This window comes from Lemur catta, chromosome 8 (genome assembly GCF_020740605.2).
Source record: "Lemur catta isolate mLemCat1 chromosome 8, mLemCat1.pri, whole genome shotgun sequence".
In the NCBI taxonomy this organism is placed as follows: Eukaryota; Metazoa; Chordata; class Mammalia; order Primates; family Lemuridae; genus Lemur; species Lemur catta.
Genome location: NC_059135.1, coordinates 78,419,303 through 78,430,006, shown reverse-complemented (window position 1 = coordinate 78,430,006; position 10,704 = coordinate 78,419,303).

Here is a 10,704-nt window from a genome sequence, read left to right as displayed (position 1 = left end):
CAGAAGTTCCCAGTACAAAGGTAGCAGCAGGGTTCTATCCTGTTCCTGGTGGCCCAGGACTCTGGCCCCATTGTCTGCTGCCTCTCAGCTGTCTGTTACGGTTGTAAGTGCCCCTAAGGAAGAAGTGGCTCATTCTCTCCCTCGGTATTATTAATATATGATTATATGATGTTCTCAGTTTATTAAGATGCTTTTAGGTCCAATTTTTTAGGTACCTTTTACAGGAGGTGATCTGAGTCAGGGGTGGGGAACCTATTGGCCTTGAGGTCACATGTGGCCTTCTAGATCCTTGAGTGCAGCCCTTTATCTGAATCCAAATTTTACAGAACGAATCCTTTTAATAAAGGATTCTGAGTCATCTAGTTTGCTAGTTCAACATTTAGTGGAAATGGATTATTTCCCTCAAATATCAGTTTTTCATAGACCCTTTTTATAGACACATTATAGAAACACTTTTGGAAAAAGTTAGCTATTTACAAATATGTATTGGAGATCTTAAAATTATCGATAACTGTTGCTCTAAAAATTTCAGTATGGCAGCTTATTTTAAGGACAGAGACAAAAACAAACAAAAACTAACACTTTATACACAAAGATAGTAATTATAACATTCTTAAACTCAAAGAAAAAAGTGAAACAAATCAAATATCAAGTTTGAGAGAAGAGATGTATGTTAACTACAGTTTATCTATACAATTTAATATTATATAGCAATAACATTTCTGAAATAATTATGCTACCTAAAATTCAGAATATAAAATTTCATAGACTATATATTAAAATTATATAAATAAAAAGGACTATAAACCAAAAACACTGGAAGACAAATTCCTAAAAAAACTGTAGTAATTATTTCTAAATGAATTATTTATATCATTAGATATTTTTCAAATTATAAAACAAAAGTATACTGTATTTAAATTCATAAAAAAGTCCTTTTAAATCCATTGGACAAGAAATATAGCAAAATATAATCAGTAATTTTATTTGGGTAGTGAGAATTTCAGCTTTCTCTTCCTTTCCAATTTATTTTTATTTCACAGATTCTCTGTGTGTGCCCTGTTTGTTATGATCAAAATAAAATGTACTCTATTTTTTAATTGAATGTTAAAAATCAAAAGTCTTTATTCCTCTCTGGAAATAATGTTACATAGGCTCTTATATGTGTTACATTAAATTATCTGAAATAATGTTAAAATCATTCAAAAGGGTATATGGTAAAGTTCAGCAAAAAAATGGTTTAGGTAACACGTCAACAACCTACCTGGGTTAGAATAATAGTTCACAAAAGTAATTGACATAAACTGGAAAATTTTTTTTTTCAAGTTTTCTTCTCAAGACAATTTGATTGAAAAAAAGTACTTACAATGTTTAAATAAGTTTTGAATTAAAAGAGGATTCCATATGACATTAATTTTTCAATCACTTCCTCAATGAGGAAACATAGCTAAAAAAAGGAAAGTATTCCTTAAAGACTTTGTATTAGAAGTAAAACATCACATGCTATTAAAAAGAGAAAACTTTCTAGAGTATAATCTTTGTGTAATAATTATCACAATGTGAAAGACTAATATAAACTGATTTTGTATAAAGGCATAGTCATCTGTCGTATGGAACGTGTTCCTTTCTCTTCCAGCATAGAATTGCCTCTTGCAAAGGATACTTAAATAGTTTATCTTTTTGTAAATGGTGAAAGCAAAGGGATTTCTAATTCTTCATATTATTGTCTTGGTGTCCAAATCTAATTGTTGTCTTAATCAATCAACTCCCACTAATTCTAGCTGTGTTTCCTTAGTCTCTGTTGACAACACCCACAATCCTCTTTCTGATGCTGCAGTAGCTGTTACATGATATTCATCCTGCATAGTAGTTATGAATCTAGAGCTATTATTTTGTTCACAATAATTTCCATTTGCAGAACTAAAAACAAATTAAACAGAAATGCATTAAGTCCTTGAATTGTTTCTTGCCTGTCAAGCCAGTTAATTGTGACCTCAGCATAAGGAAAGAGTGGCTAATTGAGCTGATAATTAGGCTACTGAGGTGACCAGCCTTGTTTGGAAAACAGAAGATTCCTCTTTGCAAATGAATCCTGCAACATTGTAATTTTTACTTTCTTCACAAATCAATGACTTTCAAACACATATTTGCTCATTCTTGATATTTTAGATAAACAAACCAGCAGTTTTAAATTATAAATTTGTCAAGATTTTTAATCCTGTTTTTCTTATAAAATTTGTTCACCAGATGTTTTTTGGCAAACTTGAATATGAAAGTTTTAAACACAAATCCTTTTTTTATGACTTAAGATAACTTTACAAAATCAATCTTTATATAGAACCATTCATTTTTTTATATCCCATCTTGTCTAAAAAGGTTTAAGATATATGTGTCTGAGTGTCCATGTAATGAGATTAAAAAATACCAGTAAAATTAATACATGAGAAAAATGAAACAAAGGAAAAATGAGGAAAAGGAAACGAAAGATAGTTGTTTAAGGAAACTATCATTCCTCCTGATATTAAAATCAAGAAATTACTTTCTGTGAATCCTGGGGGAAAAAATGCTGTATTATTTCAATAATTCTTTTTTTTTTTTTTTTTTTTGAGACAGGGTCTCACTCTGTCTCCTGGGTTAGAGTGCAGTGGTGTCATCATAACTCACTGTAACTTCAAATTCCTGGGCTCCAGCAATCCTCCTGCCTTAGCCTCCTGAGCAGCTGTGACTACAGGTACACACCACTGCATTGGGATAATTTTTCCATTTTTTTTGTAGAGACAGGGTCTCAGTAGTCTTGAGTGCTCAGGTTGGTCTTGAACTCATGGCCTCAGCCTCCCAAAATGCTAGGGTTACAGGCATGAGCCACCGCACCCAGCCAACAATAATTCTTAAAGTAAACAAAGCAGCTTGTTTCATGATGCCATTGCCTATGTAACAGGCTCCTTGGGAATGGATGGGAAAAGACCATCATTCATTTAATGAAAACCAGTTCGATGTGGGGGCCTGAGATGATGCCAATTGTGTTGTTTTCTTCTGATCTGGTTTAATCAAGGATTTTGCAGAATTCTTTTCTACAAATTGTGATTCTCTCTACCAAGCTTTTCATTTATATTAAACAGCAGTGGTTCCAAGGTTTCAATTCTTGGCCAGTAGCTATTTTATGTTTCCAGTTAAGCTTAGAGCCACAGGTAATATGAGTCAGCTGAGCTGGCATATGGGTGACATGCACTTTGGGGGATGGAACACCCTAGCAAGGACTGGCCTAAGGAGAAAACTACTATACCCTCTGCCTGGAAATGGCAGGATAAAGTTATCCTACTACAGGATAGGATAGTTTCTCTTAGGAAGTAGTTGTGGATATAGTCACAACAGGTTTTGCAGCTTACAGCTCTGTAGGTCGTGCTCTGAATCATGTCTCCTTGTCAGTATGTCACCTAAAGGATTGTATCTATGGGGGTTGGAGGGCATCTTTTCCTAATCCACATAAAGGCTCTCTAGAACTTAGCATTGGCCTGGTTAAGATATATTAATAAGTTAATTACAGGCAGTCCTTGCTTTCACATGCACAAATTTCAGTAACAGTGATTTAATTAACACCAGTCTTCCAAAACACAGTTGAAAATTAAGTCACCACAGTTTAGTTAAATAATAACATCCTCCCAACAACACAGTTTGAATTTCAGTTTCCAGGGTTTATGAATTGTGAGTAATTACATAAAGTGAAAACTTTGCTACTGGCCCTTCAGTCCACAAATTCCTAAGAAAATAATCGATGAACATCATGCGCAGTCACCTACCACATCACTTGTTTCAACATGTGATGGTGATTGATTTCTGAGCACCTGTTAACAAGCCCACACTCAGACAGAAAAATGTATAATTGTGCTCCTCCTTGTCTCTCGGTAGTAAACCCATGTGACATTTTACAAAAAGGGATAACTGAAAGGGGAAAATGACCAACAAAGATGGAAGTGTGGCAAAAAGGAGGAAGAAGAGGAAAAATAAAAGTGATAACGCTGGAAGTAAAACTCAAATTGAGTATAAATGGAGTTATAGAAGAAATAGCTCACTGTGGGAATAATGGTACTACCATTCAAGAGACCCTCAACATGCAGCAAGAGAAAATTAGTAAAGGTGAACTTGTTGACATAAATGTGGAAATTGGCTGTAATAAAAAGGATGATGTCCCAGAGGAACTGACACTAAGAAAAACTTCACATTAAAGGAACTCTCAGAGATATTCCATAACATTGAAACCACAAAGGTTGAAATGTTGGAATATGACCCAAACTTTGAAAGGAGTAAGATGGCTCCCCACAGCATGAAAAAGATGCTCACTTCATAAGTTACACAAAGAGAAGAAAAGGGAAGTGCTGTTCAAACTCCTCTTGATAAGTTGCTTAAACAAAAAAGGAAAACACTTTGGTTCTCAATGTCTCTAATGTTTTAAAGTATAGCATATTAAGGAAATGTTAGTTTTAGTAACTTTTTATGTATGTATACATTTATAATCAACATTAAGAAAGTTTTTAATGTTTTAATGGAAAATTTTAAAGGTCACAGAACAATCATAATAGTTCCATTCATTATTAAAATTGCTTTACACGGTTGCATATTTCATTTTTGCAAACTACCATGCAAAGTGAGGGCTACTGGCATTAAAAATTTCATGCATGCAAATAAATAAATTAGCTAGATTACAATATTGGTAAAATGCAAATAAATGTTATAAATGAAAAAGCATGTTGAGGTATTATAAGAAAGACAGAATACATAAAATAGAATGTATTCATTTTAACAGTTTTAATAACTTCCTCAAAAGTGATATAACCAAAACTAAAAGACAGCAAATTGGAAATACTATTTATAGCACACGTGGAATAAAAAGGCTTAATAATTAAGATGAAGAATTCCAACAATAATATTTACAAATATTTCAAGTGATAAATGGGATATCAGAGAAGAAAATAATCTCTACAGAAGAAGATTGTGGTTACAAGTAACTAAAATATACTTAAGTTTGCACAAATTAAAAAGAAATAATCAAAAAGCAAAAAGTTCATTTAATTTTGAAAGGGATTAAAGCTTGAATCTAGAAAGCCAGGAATTATTTACTCATAATAAAATTTGAATAATAAGGAGAAAATTGTCATCCCCATGAGCACTCTTTGAAAGACTGCAAATTAGTACAATTTTTAAAAGGATAAATTCATCAATGTACAACAAAATCTTCAAAAAACTGTTTCTTCTGACCCAATTTCACACTTAGAAATTTATTTTCAGGAAATAATTATGAGTTTATGAAAAAGTTCATATATAAGGATGTTCATTTTCATACTTTTTACTTCAAAATTCACCGAGAGAAGAATAACTGGTTATATTTTCATTTAATGAAATATCAGGCTGGGTGTGGTTGCTCATGCCTGTAATCCTAGTTTCTAAGAGGCCGAGGCAGGAGGATGGCTTGAGGTCAGGAGTTTGACACCAGCCTGAGCAAGAACGAGACTCCGTCTCTACTAAAAATAAAAAAAATTAGCCAGTCAACTAAAAATAGAAACAAAAAATTAGCTGAGTGTGGTGGCTCGCACCTGTAGTCCCAGCTACTCGGGAGGCTGAGGCAGGAGGATCGCTTGAGCCCAGGAGTTTGAGGTTGCTGTGAGCTAGGTTGACACCATGGCACTCACTCTAGCCCGGGCAATAAAATGAGACTATGTCTCAAAAAAAAAAAAAAAAAGTCATTCATTCAATAAAATTCATAGAACTCTGCAAATTCTTTTCTACATCCATCTCTGTTCATGTGCAGTATCATGGAGAAAAGTGTAGGTTCTGTCATTCCTCTCTGAGACAGTATTGTAAGTGGCTGGAAGAATGTGATAAAAATTACTTTAGGTAAAAGAATAAGTATAAAGCAGTATTACTCAAACTATATGTGGTAAAGGACCACTTTCATTGTTGTTAATCTCAATTGATTGCAGACCAATATTTTAAAAAATAAAATAAAATGTATTAATAGAAAAATAAAATGAGATATATTAATACTAAATTCAAGTGATTTTTTTTTAATTTTTAGACTCAATAGACAAAAGTTACTTTGTCAAATCATTATACAAGTTTCTAAACACTCTCAATTTCTGTATTTATCACAGACTAAAAACCAATTTGCAGACTAACAAACTGTGGAACACAATGTGAATATCACCACAATAGTTCTTCATTACACTTACTGCCTTCTGAAAAGTGTTAGTCTTGTTAATTGCAAAGCTTTTGATTTGCTAAATGTCATACAAGTTTATTATTAAAATTACTAATTATAGGTGGATGTGATGGCCCATGCCTATAATCCCAGCACTTTGGGAGGCTGAGGTGGAAGGACTGCTTGAGTCCAGGAGTTAGAAACCAGCCTGAGCAATATAGCAAGACACCATCTCTACAAAAAATTAGCCAGGCATGGTGGCGCATCTGTAGTCCTAGCTACTTGGGAGACCAAGGCAGGAGGATGCCTCGAGCCCAAGAGTTTGAGGTTGCAGTGAGCTATGATTGTGCCACTGCTCTCTAGACTGAGGCAAGAGAGTGAGACCGTCTCAAAAAATAAATAAATAAAATAAAACAATTGTTCTAGCAAACATATATTTAAATCTTACTATTAGTACATTCCAGAGCTAAGTGCTTTATATACCAAAAAAAAAAAAAACCAACCATATTTCAACCCCATAATAACCATACAAATAGAATTATTTCATTCATTTTACAGATACAGAGAAGGTAAGTAATGCTCCCAGGGACACACAGCAGCCTACCTGGGATTTGAACTGAGGAGATATGATCTCAAAGCCCACAGGGAGGCATTATCCAGTGTCCTCTCATACCATATTCCTTTTGGTGGGGGGGAGGGGCACAGCTGAATCTGAACTGCTGGGAATCCATGGAATAGAGGCTGATTGTCATATCTGGAAAAATAGTGGTCTGTTGGTAAGGGCAAGAGAACATCTGAGAAGGCAAATTCATAGAGGTTAATGTAGGCTGTATGCTAGAAACTTCTTTGTCTATTCTATGACATTCCCATCTCCAAAACTACTGAGTATAATTGGATGTATGGGGAAAGTAAAGAAAGAATTGAGTATGTTTCAGTGTTTAGTTGTCACTGTCCCTCATAGACTGCCCTATAGATAACACACCAATATTAAAAGGTTACATTTTATTCAATGAGGGACATATTCTTTTCTTTCTTTCTTTCTTTCTTATTTATTTATTTGGACCTCAGATATGGAGGGTTATGTTAACTATGTATATCAGCTCCTAATACAAATTGATCTGGGCAAGGCTATTGTGTGTTTTTTTTTTTTTTTTTTGAGACAGAGTCTCACTCTGTTTCCTGGGCTAGAGTGCCGTGGTGTCAGCCTAGCTCACAGCAACCTCAAACTCCTGGGCTCAAGCGATCCTCCTGCCTCAGCCTCCCGAGTAGCTGGGACTACAGGCATGTGCCACCATGCCTGGCTAATTTTTTCTATGTATGTATTTTTAGCTGTCCATGTAATTTCTTTCTATTTTTAATAGAGATGGGGTGTCACTCTTGCTCAGGCTGTTCTCGAACTCCTGAGCTCAAACAATCTGCCCACCTTGGCCTCCCAGAGTGCTAGGATTACAGGTGTGAGCCACCGTGCCTGGCCAGCTTTTTATTTTAACTTTGATTCCCCTTTGTCCCAAGTCTCTGTTCCCATTTCTCTACCAGCCAACAAACATTTTAAAATATTTGTTGTATTTATGTATATGTATATATCCATTTATTTGCATGTGTTCTTATAAAATATGCATTTTGAATATGTGCATTTTAAACTTTTTTTCTCTCTGTGGCATGTTTTTAAGATCTATCTACCTCATTGCTTGTACATCTCAGCCATTGCTTCTGAGCATTCCACAATGTCCATCCAGAATACATTTTAACTCAAGCCCTTTTTTCTTCTTGAAGCTCTGGATCAAAGTAACTATAATGTGCTCACCTAAAATAAGTCAACATAACAAAAAGGTAGATTTTTCAAATGTAAAATTAAATAAACAAAGCTCTGAAATGGCCTTTAGCTTTTTTGTATGACATGCTAAAATAAGTAGGAAACATTAAGATTTATTATTATGTTTTGGTGAATTAAAATAATCATCAATTAATTTTACTTACATGACCCCAGGATTATAAGTCATCATTTTTCTATATGCAAGGTTCTGGGAGCATAAGGTCATTATATGCATAATTTTATGGATGTTCATGGCATTTCTAGAGAGTTATTGGAGAATTACACACCCCAATTCTAACCAAATTAAAATCCCAAATATGCTCATGATTCTGGAAAAACATATGATTGAAAAATGCTTTAAATTCAGCAAATTTTGACATCAGACCTTGGTGGGGAAAAACTTCAGGATTGAACTCTCTCTGTAAAATCTGTGAGAATAGGAGACTAGGAGACAAGGCTGAGACTGGATGCAGAGGCTTGACGATTGGATGTGAGTGTTAAAGTAAACAACCCTCAGGCAGAAGCTAACTAGAGGGGCTGATAACTGCAGGCAAGAACCGGGTTCAACTGGCCTGTCGGCTATCTTTGTCATCTTGCATGCAATTTGGTTAACTACAATATCATGTACATTGTGGTTTTAAAATTTCTCAGCCCTTGAAATGACCATGACAGTTCTGAGACAAGCATATAAAGTATGAAAATTGTAGGGAACCCAATTCTAGGAATTACTACCCAAAATCTTAGTAAAAGCCAACCCTTTAGCCTTGATATTCCTTCCCTCAATTAGTAAGACTTCAAAAGGCCAAAACCTCCTTCCTCCTGGGGTAGCTGCTCTTTTAGAGCCTGCCCAAGAGTTCTCTCTCTCTCTCTTTCTCTCTCTCTCTCTCTCTCACTTTCAATTAAAAAAATAAAATGTCCTTGCTTGACTTACATGTTGCATCCTAAAATTCTTTTCCTGACCATCACCAAGAACCTGGGGAAAAACCTCCACTCAGAGGCCACTAACATCAGTATAGGAACAGAAGACCAATTAACCAAATCTTAATTTTTAAGCAAAAGAGAGCCCAATTCCATTTGGGTATAGAAAGTTAGCAGCCAATATTGCTGTATAATGATTTTTAAAAGTAATTCCCAAATAATATTTGGTGAGGAAGACATTTTATATTATTCATTTTTGTGTTCTATTACAAAAGAGAAACTGTTTAATGACATTGAGAAATTGACTACTGATACGTGAAAAATTAGTAGTAGTGACTGGGTTCGAGTTTATTGAGCCCACCAGAGTGTGGGTCCTAAGAGGATATAAGATATTGATCTTTGTCACCTAGCTCCCACCATCAGGCTGGGCACATCGTGCACACCCAGTAAGGTTTGACGATCCAATGGATAATTTAGTCTAGTTAGTGCTATTATCCATGAGATTTTTAGGATTTTAGAGTAAGAGTAAAAAACGTACAGGACTTGGGGAAGAGGAAGTATATCATCTTTAGGGATGTAATATTTAGTGGTGGAACCAACATACAGTCAAAATGAATCATAGGAAGTGAAAAATGAATTTACATCCACATGGGCAAATCACTATATATGATGCTTTAAGTTGTTAACAGTTTAATGTTATATCTAGTGCTAATACAGAGACATTTGATCTATTAAGTACATGCTATCCTGAGTAGTAAATTATAAGCAAATTTATAAAACGCTATTTTTAATGTAAACAACATTCTAGATCTGACGATTTTATTTTTATCATTGTTTTTTTTTCTATCCAGAGTAATAAGGAAACACTAGCCCAACCCACATACTTCCTCGTCTCTGTTGTTTCTTTGTTAATTTTATTTTCTGGTGAGAAATGGTTTGAAAGAATTTTGAAACCGGTAGTTACAGATAAGCATGGGATAGCATGAGGATCAAAAGATTACACGAATTTATATGATTAGTGCCTTACCTTGATCAACTGTCTTTTCAGATACTGTTACCTGCTCAGTAATTAATTTTCTCATTCCACTAACGTGCACTGTGTATCTAGCACTCTAGATGCAAGCATTATAATCAGGACCCAAGGAAAAAAACAGAGAGATTGCTTTCTCTTACAGTTAAAATCTAGGAGAAAAAGGCAATATACAAATATAACATAAGATGAAAAACATGAAATAAAAGACAAAAATAATTTAGGAAAGGAAGAGCACATATGGCTAAACTGGTAAAAGAGGATTTCTTGGGAGAAGTCGTCCTTAAATCTGTATTGAGACTTTTCTATCAAGTAGCATGTATATAATAGGATATATTAAATCACAGTCACCTCCATAGAGAGGTCTAATGGGAAACAGGGTAGTAAATGTTAGAAGGTCTAGGTGCTCTCACCTTGGCACCACTGCATGTGGTATGTTACCTTGGCCACATCTTTATATTAGCCAAGCCTCCTTTTCCTAATCAAAAAATGGAAAACAGAGCTCTATACTGCTGTGATTGGTGGTCACCAGGAATAGCATCAATAACAGAAACTTTATCATAAGTTTTTCTCCCTACTTCTCTGAATTATTTTCATGATAAATTGATACAATATATATAAAAGCAGTTTGCGTACTCACTGGGGGAAAACTCTGTATGTAAGGTATTGTTAATAATAAAATAGTAACCTGGAGGCAAAATCCTAAATGGAATATGTTCAACTCTCTTGTACTCTAGTGAATATGACATA